Source organism: Festucalex cinctus, chromosome 17 (assembly GCF_051991245.1).
Source record: "Festucalex cinctus isolate MCC-2025b chromosome 17, RoL_Fcin_1.0, whole genome shotgun sequence".
Classification (NCBI taxonomy): domain Eukaryota; kingdom Metazoa; phylum Chordata; class Actinopteri; order Syngnathiformes; family Syngnathidae; genus Festucalex; species Festucalex cinctus.
In genome coordinates, this window is record NC_135427.1 from 18,948,280 (window position 1) to 18,965,267 (window position 16,988).

General features: G+C 38.0%; 1 protein-coding gene across 9 annotated transcripts in view; it reads right to left on the reverse strand.

The window, feature by feature from the left end:
* The window catches only part of rbfox3a (RNA binding fox-1 homolog 3a), a 509,587-nt gene that overhangs the window by 477,710 nt on the left and 14,889 nt on the right, over positions 1-16,988 (reverse strand). For 5 of the 9 annotated variants that reach the window (XM_077501737.1, XM_077501738.1, XM_077501739.1 and 2 more), the window contains exon 1: positions 11,826-12,040. The exons of 1 other annotated variant lie outside the window; for it this stretch is intronic. The gene's annotated coding sequence lies outside the window, so the exon portion shown is untranslated. Of the gene's footprint in view, positions 1-11,825; positions 12,069-16,988 lie in introns of those variants that run through there. 3 more of the 9 variants (XM_077501742.1, XM_077501745.1, XM_077501743.1) reach the window with 3 other exon arrangements.

Here is a 16,988-nt window from a genome sequence, read left to right on the forward strand (position 1 = left end):
AAAGTTGTTCCTAAAATCTAAACGGCTATATTTGACATTTTGAGTTGAATGTTGCTGTTTTTTTATTTTAATCTATTTAATGGCCAAAAGTATTTTATAAAGACATGAAAGTGCAATTTAAGGCACATTCCCTTCCTTTAAACATGCAGAGTGAATTGCAAAGTAGCCTTGGTTCAATATTGAAAAAGCAGTAAAGGAAGCAAACCAGCTGTCAAACTCATTTACAGCTGCCAACCAGGCTGAACCAGAGCCTTGTTACTAATGCTAACAGCTAGCTGCTAGCCACTAACGTTGTAGATTTATGCCGTACTACACAATGACGGCGTAATTAACTAGTGGTTTCTTAGTCCCCTAAATTAGTGATTAAATAAACTTTCGGGGTGGCATTATGATAATAGTAAAGAAAAATATGTAATTTCAATAAAAATTTCAGTAATGTAAACAGAAACGTCGAAAAGATAAGTCAAGCTAGCAGTCATGTTGCCATGTAAGCCGACTTCAAAGTAAAAGCTCACAAAGGCTATTTGCATTGCCGTCAATTTATTATTTGGAGCTTTTTATTTTTAAGTTAGCCTTAATGTAGTTGGCGTGTACATTGAGCATGTTTCCAGCTTCCATGACATGTCTGAATGTCAACCAACCAGTCCGCGGATCATGCGCGATCCAAACTGTGGGGCCGCATTTACGTCACCATACGGTATGTTGTGCTTGCCGACGTATTTACGTCATCGGCGACTAGTCGGGACTGCCCTACTGTAAACCCTCCATGATGTTATGTTAATCCAAATAAGATTTTAAATGAGTGTGCACCACTTTTTGCTGAATTTTTGAAAGAAAAAGCATTTTACATTGCTCGAGTGACTTCTTCATGACGGAAAACACGAACAGCTCCATTTTTGTAAACGGCATAAATCCTGTGCGGCATATGCGCTGTGGCAGGTTAGACCCAGCATTGGTAATTTCAAAGATGAGTGCAGGCCTGGGGATCTATGTGAGGGAGAGCTGTGCCACTGTGGGAGGAGCCACAGTCAACTTCAATCAGGGTCAATCAAAGCATGCCCTTTAAATGCAATACGTGAAATGGGAACTTGGAGACCAATCCTCACCCCTCCTATAGATGTGCCGACCAGTGGGAAGATTTAAAAATATATAATAGTCGAAACAAGAAGAAGATGAATATGTTAAATGAATTGATTTCTACAATAATTCAGAGCGTTTGATGCCCGCTGTTCACATATCTATGAATAAAATACATCGATTGATAAGTAAGTTGTGTAGCAGGCACTCCAGAAACCCAATTATTTGCATACAAGTCATTAAAAAAGTCTAATTTCCATATTCCATATTACACCTTTAAGCATTAGCATTCTGAATTGACAGATGGTCAAAACTTTATATGTTGGCAAGTTGCAACTTGGCAACAGTTTGAAATGCAGATTAGTGCTATAAGCAGGGCAAAAAAATGTTGTTTGCTCCACTACTACTTTCAGACTGATTGATTTCCCAAAGCCACCCTGTTCCATGAGCCCCTTTTCTTGTTAAGTAGTGTTTGAGAAGAGCATTTTAAACTTCCGAGGCAAAATATTTTACAGGTGAGTCTTACATTTTCGCCAAGTAACTGCATCTGCAAAAGTAAACATTTAGGCAACTCTAAGTGAGTATGTAAAAATGCATGAGTGAGAGTACGGTGGTGCTGGTGCGGGGGTAGTTGGGCCTAAAAGTAGTCAGTGTCGCCCTGCAGGAACCCTCAGAACAGTCAATAAAAACACAGAGATAACTTAAAATGGATGGTTAGGGGAAAAGCTTAAATGTGGTGTGGGAGGTGTTGGGCCATTGATGTGTGTGGTCTGCAGCAGAAACAGATTTATAGGAATGTGTCGTGGCTGCAGTCTGCTGACATAAATAAGGCCGAGAGGAAAAAGCCTGCCATTGAACATGAACATAATTTAGGTCTCTTTGTCAATAGATGCTGAGTTTGGTGGTGAAGAGCTAACTGCAGTTGGTGGAGAGTTCATGAATTTCTTTGACTTCTATAAATGACCTTTTTGTAATTATCTGTGTGGTGGTAGTTAGTAAATTTCCCGCCTATACAGCAGTGGCGATCCGTCATAGTAAGCTTTAGGCGGCGCTTGCCCGACCTCTTCAAAATAAAATCATTGAAAATATTTCTGTCAGTGTCCTCTAAAATAATACCGTACCGTACTGTTTTGGTCTTAAATTCCTGTATATTTTGTCCTGTTTTCCTCGCGGGGAGCGGAGAAGTCGACAGTTTGTGTCGCGCGTACACAATGAGAAAACAATTGTGTTAGTTCCGTGAATGTTTATTTCCGGTATGTGTGGCTTTTGAATGACAAAAAAGCTGTCGGTCACGCAGCCTATCTGACAATGTGCATGCGCAAATTTGTCATTGTTCAGTTCAGGTTCATCACCGATTCCCAATGAGTGCCCTTTTCCCGGAGAACCTTTGAGGAAAGGAACTAATTGGGGTTGCCATTTATGTTGTGCACTATTATGTCCGACTGTTATGCTACGTTCACATCCAAATCCGAAAAGGCGAACTGGAACACTTCCTTCGCGAGCGTTTCACCGAGTGTTTTTGGAACGATTGCTACTCATTCGTGCGCACCGGAGCGGAGGAGGCGTGTCCCTTGGTGAACAAGGAAGTGGAGCACTTTAGCGAGTCAACAAAAAGTGAGCACCGCCAACTACTTCCCTGGGACTAAACAGCCGTGGGGTGGGGTGGGGTGGGGTGGGGTGCCCCCCCCCCCCCCCCCCCCCAGGGGGGGGGCGAGGCTCCATCATGCGCGTTTGACCTCGGGGAACATTTTTTTTTTTTTTTTTTTTTACTGTCCTAGAATAAAGTGCAATTGTACCTCCACTACAGTAGGGGGCAGTGGCGCTCACATTAATGGCAGAGTGTGCGCAGGAAGCATTCGCTCGGTGGTGTCGGGGTTTTGTTTGCACTGAGCATGCGCGCTTTGCACACAGCAAAAAAAAAAAAAAAAAAATCTGCACAAATTATTTTAGATTTTTGTTTTGCAGGTTAAAGTTTTTTTTTTGTTTGTTTTTTTTTTAATATTGTGCTCCTGAGTTAATGTTGGTGATCAGTTTGAATGCATTATTTATTGATTTTATGTAATTTTATTTTTCCGTATCATATGGTTTTACATGGTCAGTCAAAAAATGTTTATAGTTTAATTAAGAATTTAATTTTATTTTTGAATTTCAGATGCCCTTTAAATCTTTTCTGTTACAGTTAATAAAGCTATTCTTTGTTGTAAGTTGGTCCATATTCATTTCTTTTGTGATTCTCTTATACGTTAATACGGATATAGTGTTATGCAGAGGTGTGCTTATAGCAATTTTATAGACAAATGATACTATTTATAGTCGCGTGGTGGGGGGGGGTAGATGTTTTCTTCTTACTAGGGGGGGCATGACAGAAAATAATTGAGAAGCACTGAGTTTACATCATGGTCACGAGCCAGTTCCGAATACAGTCTTCCCTCGCTATAACGCGGTTCACTTTTCGCGGTCTCGCTGTATCTCTGATTTTTTTTTTAAGTGCAATTTTGCATATTTTTTTGCAGTAATATACCCATTTTATAAAATTTATGAAGTTTTGAACATTATCAATGTTTGAACAAGAGAGAAATGTGAGAAATGCCTCAATGAGAAAAGTGTATAAATTGTGCGGTCGGGGATTTTAGAGCCTGAAAACATTTATAAGAATTGTAAAACATAAAGCTAATTACTTCGCGGATTTCATTTATTGCGGGTATTTTTTGGAACCTAACCCCAGCGGAAAACGAGGGAACACTACTGTAAATTCCACCGAATTGGCAAATTGTCATTTCATACACCACGGAACTGGTTACATTACAGTGTGTGCATATCAACCTGCGTCAGTCCTGAATATTTAATTTTATACCTACACAGCGGTATAAAATATTTAACATTGAAATTAATAATAAAAATACCCCAAAAATGTTTTGATCGCGCCCTTACGGGCGTTCGCATATGTGAGTCTTCAGCATGTCCACTACAAAAAAATCACCGCTCGCCACTGCTATACGGGCTGCCATATAATACAAAATGGAAAGTATCAGAGGAAAAGATGAATGTTATTAATGGAAAATACAAACTGGTGAAAAGTTAATGGAGTGAGGTTTTTCATGTTCGTGAAGTTAATAACTTGTACAATAGTGTAAACAGTGAGATTGAAGAGTAAGTGATGAAGCATGGTGTTCATTATGATCCGTGTCATTGTGTCGCTCAGCGTGCTTCTTAGAACCCAACCTGCATGATATACATTATATACATGATAAGTGAAGTGAGTTGAGGGGTGAGTTAGATTAGGCACATTATCTTACAATACACACACCCAGTTCAACAAAAAAGTCTGATTCTTTCTGATGATTTTTGATGACCTTTTGCCAAGATCTTTACTCCTAGATTAGATATGTTTTCCTGAATTTATTACTAAGCAAACTTCTTTACGCTATTCTATGTATAGCTGTTATTGGCCAGTCGCCATTTCAATAGTGTGGCTCAGCGAAAAAAGTCAATTAAATCTATGACTGAGCTAATTTACAGCTGGGTGGAGAATAGTGAAGGCCACATGAATTGATGCCCAAAGAATAACATTGGTATCCCATCCTACTACCCAAAGTTACGGTTAGTCAAGAAAAAATATTCTAGCAACAGATCCAGGACATTTTTACTGACGTAACCAAAGTGGGTCAGACATGAGTTCCTTTGAGCCACATTTATTTGGGGCCCGAGGAACAGTGACCGATGTGTGGTCCCTATTGTTTTTGGAGGGATTGTTATTATAATTCCAAAGAAACAAACTTTAAACATGAACTTAACATACACATCAGCGATGGCAAAAAGTTTGCTATTTTAAAGTTGCTGCACACGCATATTTAAAAACAAACAAACAAACAAACAAACAAAAAGGTCTGTAGAGCCCCCTACAGAGGTTGGTAGCCAACTAGCCATACCCTAAAATACACAGGAAATGACCTATGATTATTTGAATGTCAAATGTTGGCCCATTTTTGAACCCTTACAGTACAGGGGTCATACTTTTGCCCCCTTGTCCTACACAGTGAACCCAACTGACTTTAAAGTTGGGCTGTACCATCTCAATACCTGGGACAACAACAGGGTAAAAAAAAATTGCAAATTTTTGACATATTATATGACGGAGGCTATGCATCAAATTTTGTGTTTCATAATTCCTTCTTAGCTTATATTGTATGTTTCACCATGAAAATTGGGAGGCATACTGTATGTAACAGCCCATGATGTACAAAACAGTGTTTTGGAGCCATATGCTAACCCTAACACGAAGTCCACCATTTTAATTTACATTGCAATTTATTATTTTTTTTGGCCTTTCGCCGAGATCATAAACTGTGTTTCATCTATGAGAATGTAAAGATGAAAAGTTATTGAAAAGCTTTTTAATAGGGATGCACGATAATGCTATTTTCAACCGATACTGATAAACCAATAATTTAGAAAGTGCTGACATCGATAACCGATAAATAAGCCGATAATTGTTTGCAAAATTAACAAATACAAATATACTTTCGACTCTGACTATAAGTCTAACAAATACATTAAAACATGTAAACTTTACACAATGTTTCAATGTATCTAAAGAGCCACAACCACATCATATGGCATCATGTGGCATATTTATTATTATTGCCGAATTTATTCAGTATCTTGTTTATCTGCATGAAATCAAATTGGTTGATAATTGCCAATAATTATCCGCTGATTTCTCTACTATCTGGTTTATCTGTTTCACGTCAAATTGGTCGCTAATTGCTGATAATCATCAGCCACCGATATTATCGTGCATCCCTACTTTTTAATTCGATGCACGCTGTTGCCGTGGCGACGCACTGTTTACAAAGGAAAATTGTGCCGTTTTTTGGCTCTAAATCATGAAAGCTTGTACATAGTGCCCCCTATAATTTATACGGATGTAACGATAAAGGCAATATTGTGACATTAAAATATTGTTGTCGTCATGTTCACAATATTTAAAAGGAACACATCTGTTAAATGATTTCCATTTTTGCAGTTCTAGCACCCTCTAGTGGCTACTTTATTACAGTGTTCCCTCATTTTCCGCTGGGGTTAGGTTCCAAAAAATACCCGCAATAAATGAAATCCGCGAAGTAGTTAGCTTTATGTTTTACAATTCTTATAAATGTTTTAAGGCTCTAAAATCCCCGACCGCACAATTTATACACTTTTCTCATTGAGGCATTTACATGTTCTCACATTTCTCTCTTGTTCAAACTTTGACAATGTTCAAACCTTCAAAAATTTTATAAAATGGATATATTACTGTAAAAAAATATGCAAAATTGCACTTAAAAAAAAATCCGCGATACAGCGGGACCGCGAAATGTGAACCGCGTTATAGCGAGGGAAGACTGTAGTGCAATTTAATTTTCATTAGAGATGTTTTGGCCTTCTATGTTTAAAATCTATGCTAATTGTCAGATGAAGGGGAATTTAATTTGGTTGTGAAGCGATAAATGTGTGCTTCCCTTACCAAGTAAGTGCCTCAATATTTGTATTTATTTATTTATTTTTACAATATTGTGATCTTTTTTTTTTCTTTTTTTTTTTTAAATATCGCCAAGTCGTTATAATATTGTATTGTGATGTTTGGATATCGTTACAGCCCTACTAATATATTTATTTATTCATTTATTTATGTATTTATTTTTAAGAAAGCAACCCTGGTTGAATGTTTTCTTATATTAGAGATTAATTGTCCCATGTGCCGGTACTCCAATGTGAAGGACCCCCAATGTGGCCAGAGTTGCGAGGGCCCTTTTTAGCTGCTCGCGGTTCGAGTCCAGGCTCCGGCCTTCCTGGGTGGAGTTTGCATGTTCTCCCCGTGCCCGCGTGGGTCTTCTCCGGGTACTCCGGTCTCCTCCCACATTCCAAAGACATGCATGGGAGGTTAATTGGACGTTCCGAATTGTCCCTAGGTGTGCTTGTGAGTGTGGATGGTTGTTCGTCTCTGTGTGCCCTGCGATTGGCTGGCAACCAGTCCAGGGTGTCCCCTGCCTACTGCCCAGAGCCAGCTGAGATAGGCGCCAGCACCCCCCGCGACCCTTGTGAGGAATAAGCGGTCAAGAAAATGGATGGATGAAACTGACACTGCAGCGCGGCAGTAGATCAGCATACGTTTGCGTATAGGTGGATGGCCTCCACTTCGGGACCACTGCATTATGCCACCATGCTTCTAAAAAAATAATGTATGTTAAGTCTATAAATCATATCCTTTGGGAAAATGGACTGAAATGTTATCTGACATTTCCCCGCCATATTCTTCCTGTTCTCTTTATCAGCTGGCACACTCGGCCTCTCTGTACTTGACTAAAACCGCTTTGGCAAAAACCTTAAACGCACAATAAGGACATGGAACTCGCTGTAGTGTTTCTTGTTGCCATCTCCCATTTCTGAACGATTGTTCAACGCTGACAAAGAAAGCAATACCATAGAGTAAAGAGAGCAAGAGCTGCAAAGAAAAATCGTTTTGGAGAACACCTGTTTCTGAATCTCTCTGAAGTCACATTAGCAGCTTGCATATCCCCTAAAGCCCTTGTTCACATGCAAATCCTGCTCTTGGTTCTCCCTGAAAGAGTGCATTAGTGCATCTTGGTCCCTAACATGCACAATGACATGAGGTTTCACAGGGAACTGTCACTTTTCTATACTTTTCTGTTGATTCAAAGAATTCTCCATCCATCTTGCGTTGTTGTGTAGAGGAGGGAATAAGCTTCAGGCATGAAAATAAAGCATATCTATTCTGTCACTGCAGCATGTCAGACAATACCCGCAAGCTTACATACAGCCCTCAATATGACACTGTACATTCAATTTTATTATACAAAGTGGGTTACTACAACACTCTGTTTGAAGCAGAGTATACAATATATTGTATCTAACCAAACAAAATTAAGCTACAGATCTTCATCAGTTTTAACATGTTACCTGACTTGAAAATGAATGCTGGGTAAGTTAAAGTGGGAGTCAACCTTTAACATTTCTTAAAATATGGTAGTCTGTTTAATATTGTGTTCGTGGAATATGAGTTATGCAGCAAAATCCAGCCGTTTTTATCTATCTCAAGGGGCGGCCATTTTGCCACTTGACTGAAGATGACCGATGTTGCTCAGGGCTCAGGCAACGACCAATCACAGCTCTCCTGTTTTCTGAAGCAGAGCTGTGATTGGTTGTTGCCTGAGCCCTGAACAACATCGATGTCATCTTCAGTCGACAGCAAGTGGCAAAATGGCCGCCCCCTGAGATGGATAAAAAGGGCTGGATTTTGCTGATAAACTCATATTCCATAAACATGGTATTCTGTTTAATATTGTGTATAACGGAGGGAGGCAGGAGGAGGAGAAAACAGGAGAGGAAAGGACGACACACAAACGCGGTTTGTACAAGATGAGCCGAAAACGCAGTAACATTTGGAGACATTTTAATTGGTTAAAGTCAGATGAGAGAAGGAGCCGGATCAGCCCATCCAAGTTGATATATTTAGGTTTTGGTTTTTTTAATGCAAATTTAAAATAACGCAAGGTCTTTTATCCTGGAATGTGTGAGTTGCTAATGTTTGTTTTGTTCGCTGATGCTGTTGCAGTTAAATTACTACTCACTATTTTTGTTATTTGGTTGTTATTTTGATTGTTGTTGGTTGAAGTTTTAATTGTTGCTTGTTTATTGTTTGGAGCCCTTTTAATGTTCAATAAAATGAGAAAAAAAATAATTTTCTTTGCTTGATATTTGTTGCTATTTGCAGTCAGTAGAGTGCAATATTTAGTTCGCCAAGTCATTTATCAAAATGTATGGTAAATTTGTCGTAAATATTTAAGAGAAAACTAAAGTTAAAAGAGCCGTTTGAGAGCCAAAAACTGAGCCGATCCAAAAGAACCGAATCACTGAAAAGAGCCGAAAATCCCATCACTACTGAGCATTAAACCTGACAGCCATTCTGTTATGCTCTGGAAAACGTAACCTTTGAGTTGTGAGTACACAAACTCGGGAGAATAAATCTCGTACCGCTCCCGTTGATACGTTTTGATACTTTTTTAGGTCGGACCAATGAGGCGTTGTTTAGCAGCGATAGGCGTTTCTCGCATTTTTATCTGCTAAAGATGTTCGTGCTCATCCCCCAAAGACGAGAAGGAAGACGTTGCCTTGATTGGTCAATACAAACATACAAAGATGCTGCATCGTCCAATCAGCTCAAAGTATTGTACAGCAAGTCGAGTGAAGTCCCAGATTGATAGTGAAAAACTCCCTTGAGTGAATCTCAATTATCAAGCTGTCTCGTCAGGTTACTAAAAACTATATATGTCCTTATTTTCATTGTCACAAGTCTTTGTGACATCATTCATTCAAAAACCAAAAAGGACAACTCCATCTTAAAAAAAAAAAACATTTGTTTTCTGTAAATAGTAATGATTAATTCAGGGATATCAGTAATTATCATTCAAACAAGGGCTGGCTGGGAATACTGCAGTTGGGGAATACTGCGGTTATAGCCGCAAAACGAGTCGAACAGGGTTAGTGAAGAAAGCTGCAGTGTCATAGTGACAGATAAAACACTGGAATTGCTTCCAGTTAAAGTTGGGTTGCTGTTTCGTATAAACAACCCTGACGTAAATGGGAGAGAGGGATAAAGTCCCCCAGCAATCCTCTGCTCTAGGAAAAGGAAATCACGTAATTGTCATGCACCTAATTGCCTCATTCCAACATGTGCAGGTATACCAATGTATCTATATTCCATATTTTGCATTCACTGGGTTGTGTGTAAAAGGCAAAAGTGGATTAATGAAGGATCTTTTTTTGTGCTGGAATGTAAGCTATTTTCCTGGATATCTGTGCACTAAAGTGTTGCATTTTGCCTTGAAGTTGATGTCCTCAGTTAAATGGTAATTTATTATTATTATTATTATTGTTATTATTATTATTATTATTATTATTAGTAAATATTTGCATGTGATTCAGTGCTTACTTTCTCCCAATATAGTACAGTAGTGTGAGAGACATATCTTGATAATGAGTCAGACTCATTTTGTAAACGAAAATGGCGAAAAAGTGCAAAAAAAAAAAAATCAGTTTTATGACGATTTGCTATGTGAGTTCACCTGGCAAGTTACTTATTGATGTATTTCAGGCAGATAATCAAATTCTGCTGTTGATACATGATACTGTACTGACAGTACACAAGCACAAGAGTTAGAGATAGGAAATGTGAGATTTACTAGGGATGGGAGAGTACCGATATAGTGCCGTTTTACGATCAGGAGCTATAAATTAGAATAGAAAATTGCTATTAATTTCATAAAATTTTGGTGATCTTCCCCCCCATGAATCTTCAGTCAGCCACTCTCCTCTTCTGCTGAGATGATGATGATTTGTGTGCAGTTAAGACAACCTATTTGTATTATTTCACCAATTTTGTTCAATATTTTCCAATAAAACAAGATTGTAACATTGAAGGTATGTTATGAAAAAAAATCTGTATCTGCAAAAATCGGCCGGTCAGACTTTTTAAAAGATCTGAGATATAAGTGGTTTGTTAAAATTATCTGTCATATTTTTTTTTTTTTTGGGGGGGGGTATCAGTACTTGGTATTGGTGACTGAAGATAGACGTTAAAATAAAAAAGCTATGCACTATTAATTGACGTCTGCATGTTGTCTATCAAATTATGAAAATAAAGGCTAATGGAAAAAATCCTATCCTGCATCAGCACTACCATCTAGGCCTCAACAAAATTAAATGTAGGTCTAAATAATGCACAAAAATGTTAATCCATGTAACAACGTGCCAAAAATATGTTGTTGTATTTTCAATTCATTTTCAAGCAGCCAGCAGTGATTCAATGCAACACCAAACCAGACTTTACGTTCAACCTGAAAAATTTGGTCTTAAATCAAAAAGTTAAGCGCCCCGCCTGCATGTGGCCTTAATAAGAAACACTTCCTCCACTTGCTGCACCTCCATGCTGAGAAGCCTCTTTTAATGTACCCAAGTCAAGTGTCATCCACTATATATTTTCTAAAAGAGGAAATCCCAACAAAAGAGCCCAGTGCCGCAAAATACAATTTCCGCGATTCCTCGGGGAAGCCCCCTCCTTGACACACTCGCACATAACATTTGTGGAAAGAAACCACTTTCAGTTGCGGAGGTGTATTGTCTCTAGTGGCACTCTGTTTAATATCTTGAAAACATCTGCATTTAGATGACATTTCAGGCAGCAGCTTTTCTACTTGATTTTTGAAGTGGTATAATATGCCTAAACGCTGCAATTTGTTTTTACGCTAGAGAATGGAATATTTCAGTGTTGAAGGAAATAGCATGACAACTCATTTGCATGTTGATGAATTGTGAAGTCCAGTTTCTATTAAACTAATAAATTGATACTGGGCCTCAGTTTAATGCAAATTCATCAACTTTAGCATTTAAGTGCGCCTGAAATTGACTTTTTTTTGTGGCTTTTTGTTTCTCTTTGATCCATGTAAGAAAAAAGCAGTAAATAGATGCAAAACAAGTAACCATGAATCAAAAAAGGAACGACCCAGTTTCTTATTGAGCAACACAAACAAACTCCAGCCAACAAGTTGAAAGTCACGCAACGTGCTTCCTATGCACTTCTTGTGAATTGCTTAATCTCAAGTACAGTATGGAGTTGAATTAGTTCATAAACGGCTCCTCAATAGAGCGTGAACGGAGAATAACGCATTGACAAACAGTCGAGTACTTACAACGGTCGGAAGTGTTGCTTTCTCTCAGTCCGCTCAGTCCTGCCTCACGTTTACATTCAGCCTCCTTTTCTATCACACTATCTCTCCTTTTTCTGTGAGTTCACTACAACCGCCGCTGTGGACACGCGCGCCACGGCAAATGCACACCGTGCGATGTAACGCCGCTCTGCCGAACAACTGCTCTGAGCAACACTGAGATGGAGACAGAGAGAGAGTGAGGGAGAGGGACATACAGTAGAGGAGGAGGAGGAGGGGATATTAGAGAAGGATGCTGAGCAACGTGTGGAGGCATGAGTGTGGGGATGCGTTCCGTGTGGGTTGAGTGAGCAAACTACAGTGGGGATGCTCTCATTCAATGTGGGAGGAGATTTAACCTTTACTTACTATCAAATTAATTTAAAGTTCCTTTAACGCCACTAATTTTTTTTAACGCTTGATTAGCGCCCACCTGTTCTGGGGGGAATTCCAGCCGCAACGCAGCAGACATCAAAATTATCCAGTATAAATGCACTGTACTGCACTGCAGCTAAAATACACAATTTTTAACTTTGACTTTGTAGCACCACCACCAGTTCCCTGCCTCAAAAGAACGCACTCGGTAGTGCGAGTTAGCGGTTAGCACCAAGCAAGGTTGCTACAGCTCTCCAAGGGGTCTCCATGGGCACTCTCAGGCCATCTTCTAACCTTGTGCGACTTCAAGCCACTTCATCTTTAGATGTGAGGCGTATTCTATTCAGCAACCCCAAGATAGCTTGGCTAAGTTTAACACACCAATCAATGCTTTGGTTTGTTTGCAGTAAAGCGGTGTCACTTTACAATTTTATCATCTCTGCTGACTTTTACCTATAATTGTTTGATTTTCTGCGTCCTAGTATAGGATGGGGGCGGGAATTTATAAGCTTTATGCTTCTTCCTGCCAGCCCTTTTTCTTTTCGGTTATTATATGTTAAAATTGTATGATGAAATGTTTGATTGTCACAATGCTGTCCGAAAGGAAAAATGAACAAATAAAATCAAATCAAATAAAATCAAATGAGCATCCATAAAACTTAACAAAATAAAAGCATTCAATCTTGTACAAAGGAGTCACTATAACACAATTTAGCAGTAATACATTTTATAATAAAGCATATATTTTTGGGGACCGGAGTTAAGTTAAAAAAAAACCAATGTGTAGAAGTTCACAAGTGACTTCATGTTCAAAATTAGACAGCTCTTAATGTGAAAAGAAAATGAACTGAGCTGTCACAAATGTCAAACAAACACAATTATGCCGTCTAGTGGCAGAAAAATGATCTCAACACAAATCAATGTCACACTTGTTTTTTGACAGTACAGTACATATTTTTAATTTTAATTTCAAACAGTTTTAAGAATTACTATGAAGATGCAGCCATATTTCTATTAGGGTAACATTATTTCTCCACTATTATGTTAAAACTAATTTGCTCCCAAAAATGTACATATACTAGGGGTGTGCCAAAAAAAAAAAATTATTCATAAAAGAATCGAGATTCTCATTTATTAATCGAATCGAATCGATATTTTATGTCCAAAAATCGATTTGATTTAAATTAGAAATGAAGAAGAAAGGGAAAGGCAGTTGTAGCCCACATGAGGTTTTTGTGGAAAAAGGCACTTTCAATACAAAATTAATAAATGTTTAAACAAAAAAGGCACTTTAATGTCACTATTTGTCATTTTGTCATGCAAAGCAGACTACAGTAGATCATGACAATGTTGTGCATATCTGTAAATTGAAGCAGAAATCATTTGTCAATCAAATCATTTTGAATCGAAAATCGTTTGAATCGAGAATCGAAAATCGATTCTAAATCTAATCGCAGACCCAAAAATCGTAATCGAACCGAATCGTGAGACAGTCAAAGTATCCCAGCCCTAATATATATGTTCTTTAAATATATTGTGTCCCAAAGTACGTATTTATACTTTTTTTTGTTTTGTTTTGTTATCTTGTATTATTATTTTGTTTTTTTTATGCTCAAGCATACAGAAGGCTTTGATGCAACTGCTCAACTGCAGAGGACGGGTGAAAAAAATTTGAAGTAATTGCAAAAACGGCCAGCAGGTGACAGCAGATTATAATAGATCAACCAGAGCCATGATGAAAACGAGCCATTTCCCCACAATTCTAAGCAGATTTGTGGATAATGATTAAACTTAGCTATATTCTAATGCTAATTGCTGCAAAACAGAAACAGATAGAAATATTCTTTTTTTACCTGATGAATGAAGAGACTCTAATCTTTCTTTTGGTAGGTTCCATATTTTTACAGCAATAGAACAAAATATTCTGTGGGCCTTGAAAAATCAGTCAAAATCCAATAAAGTAGCCGGGAGTGAAGGGGGTTGCTTAATTGAAAATAGCTGGGAGTGAATGAGTTGTTAACAAGAGTATGAAAAATTTGAAAAAAAAATATTGTATGTTTTATTGTACATTTCGAACAGATATAAAATGTGTGATTAATTTGCGATTAATTATTGAAGTCATGCGAGCGCAATGTGACTATTCCGAAGTAAGACTGCAAATGTGATTATAGGGCAAGGTGCAATTCTAAAAATAGGCACACCTAATCAATATGAATATAATATTTATAGACTGAAACGATAATACACCCTGACCTAACAATTCAGTGTATGTTGGCAATTAGTGACCTTTGTGTCCTTTACACACTGATTAACAAAATACCTTCTGAATCATTATAAAAGTAATATTGTGCAATGATACACCCGTGCCAGGTGATTATGAAAAGTTCATATACTTTAAAGGATGCAAACGCCCGTGGTTTAAAAACAACAAACAAAAAAAGAACAACTGACAAACAGATCATACTAATCAAATATTACTGACATATCTTTAGTCTGTCTTTCTTGCTCTTTTTCACTTTTGCTCACTCCTCCAGCTCATTCAGCCCCCACAGTAAAAGGTCTTGGGATTTTGTGGGTGGCATCTGTAAATAGATAATCATCTCCCTTGGCAAAGTAGGCATACAAACACACGCATACAGTACATTTTAACGCACACACTAGGCAAGATATGTGCATGCCCTCACACAAAGTACACATTCTTCAAACAGGGTCTCTCTCTTTCCTAGATTAGAAAATAGGAGAATAGCATCTTGATAAGTAGGTAAGAAGGTTGCAGTGGAACTTGCAGCATACACAACTAAATAATGAAGCCCCATTTATTATTAGTGAAAATGGGAAATAGCTGAGAGCTGTTTAAAGTGCTTTGGTGATACCTCCATTTCTCTTTCTGTCACACTTTCGTTTTAATTCTGTCCAACCTTATTTATTACTTCAGGTCTTTTCTTGTTCTTGTTCCTCCATCTTGTTTTCCTGATGAGTTTAATCTTATGGAGGCTAGCCACATTCTTTCAAGAATTATATGTCTAAACACTAATTATTTAACTCCATGCTGTGCTATGTCAGTGCAAAAGTGAAAGAGTCATAATTATAACCTGAAAGACATCAAATATCATAACTACAAACTCAGAGAATATAAATGCACATTTCTGTGTGTGAATACAAAATCAGGCCTGCATTGTACAAATAGATGTGCGTGCCCATTTTGAATTGTTTTTTAAAGCACAAATAAAGTTGCCAGCACCAATTGTGACAGTACATGAAAATGACCCAGACCCAAGGAATCGCATTGTTAAAGGCAATTTTGTCATAGGTGATACGGCATGACTCCTTCTTGTGACTGTCTCCAAGTCAGAAGCTCCAAAACGTCACTGCTAAATTCACGATATGTCCTGATGTTTTGTTTGTTTGTCGTATTTCTATAATGTGGTCATTTTAGTTTGGGATGTTGAGTTTTCCCAGAGAGAAACATTCTCTCTTGTAACATTCTTTATAGAAAGAAATGTGATCTAAAATGTATGATTAACCTGCTGGATGAGTTCATAGCCAAATTTGGCACTAGCTCAATTAGCCAATTAGTTTGGACGGTAACAGAAATCATCCAAAATTTTAATGAACCTGTTCGAAAAATAAAATAAAATAAAATAAATTCAGAGATTTGTTGTTAATGTACATATTTAAAGTTATTTGCGGAAAACAAATTCAAAGACTGAGAACTATGTAATACTCAATTGTGGCGATATAGCATGTACTTTTCATCATTTCAGTTCTCCCAATTTTTTTTTTTTTTTTTTTTACAAAACGATGCCTGATGCACTTTCAAGTGTAATATGAATCTGCCAATATATGAGAATTAGAGCGCTTTGTATGCTTGTGGTTAACAGACGGAACGGTGCTATGCAGTTAGCTAGTTAGCTATGCCAAAACCCTGATTGTGCACCTTCCCTCTACATAGTCAGCTCATGTGTCTGCTGTAGAGAGCCTCACTGTTGTTGTGAATATGTGTAAATCATGGTGAGAAAGGCAGAAGTGGATACAGTATATTCCAGCAAGCAGAGGCTTTAAGCAGATATACGGTGCAGTAAGCAGTCATATGTAAACATAAGAAAGATGCTAGGATAAAGTAGCATCCATTTTTCCAGGCTGTAGTTGTGGTATTTGAGTGACAGTTGCCCGGGCATGGTTTCAGTGCATTACATCCACAGCATCTGAGAGCAAATAGATTTTGAAGCCTCATTTTATATACTCGCCTGTTTATTAATAATTCAAATTTGTCAGCGTTATTAACAACACTCTTTTCCGTGATGTGTCAAATTTACGAGACATATTTATTTTCACTTTACAGGGTCTCCGAACTGTAATGCCGGGAATCATTCAAGAGAAAAGACGTGGAAATGAAATATTAATGGCCCCCGTTTCCTTCACAGTGTCGCACAGACTGACCCTCAAAGCTAGGCCAGCTGCCACTGTCAGTCTGGTTTCTCTGCAACCTCATCTCCCTGGTAAAACATAAAAATGAGCTCTGTTGTTGTTTTCACAACAGTTAACAGCACACACACAACAGCCAAGATGAGGACATGTGCTCCCAAGAATGCCATCAGGTCATGTTTTTCTGTCTTCGCAGGAAACCTTGAGGCTGAATACTATTAGTAAAAATATAACCTTAGACAATTTTGGCAAAGTCCAGAAAAGGATCCAGTTGAGGAATTTGCTTTTTGGCCTTTGCTTCTTCATTTTCAGTTTATAGTTTCGGCCAGTCCATTTTAGTTACTCCCA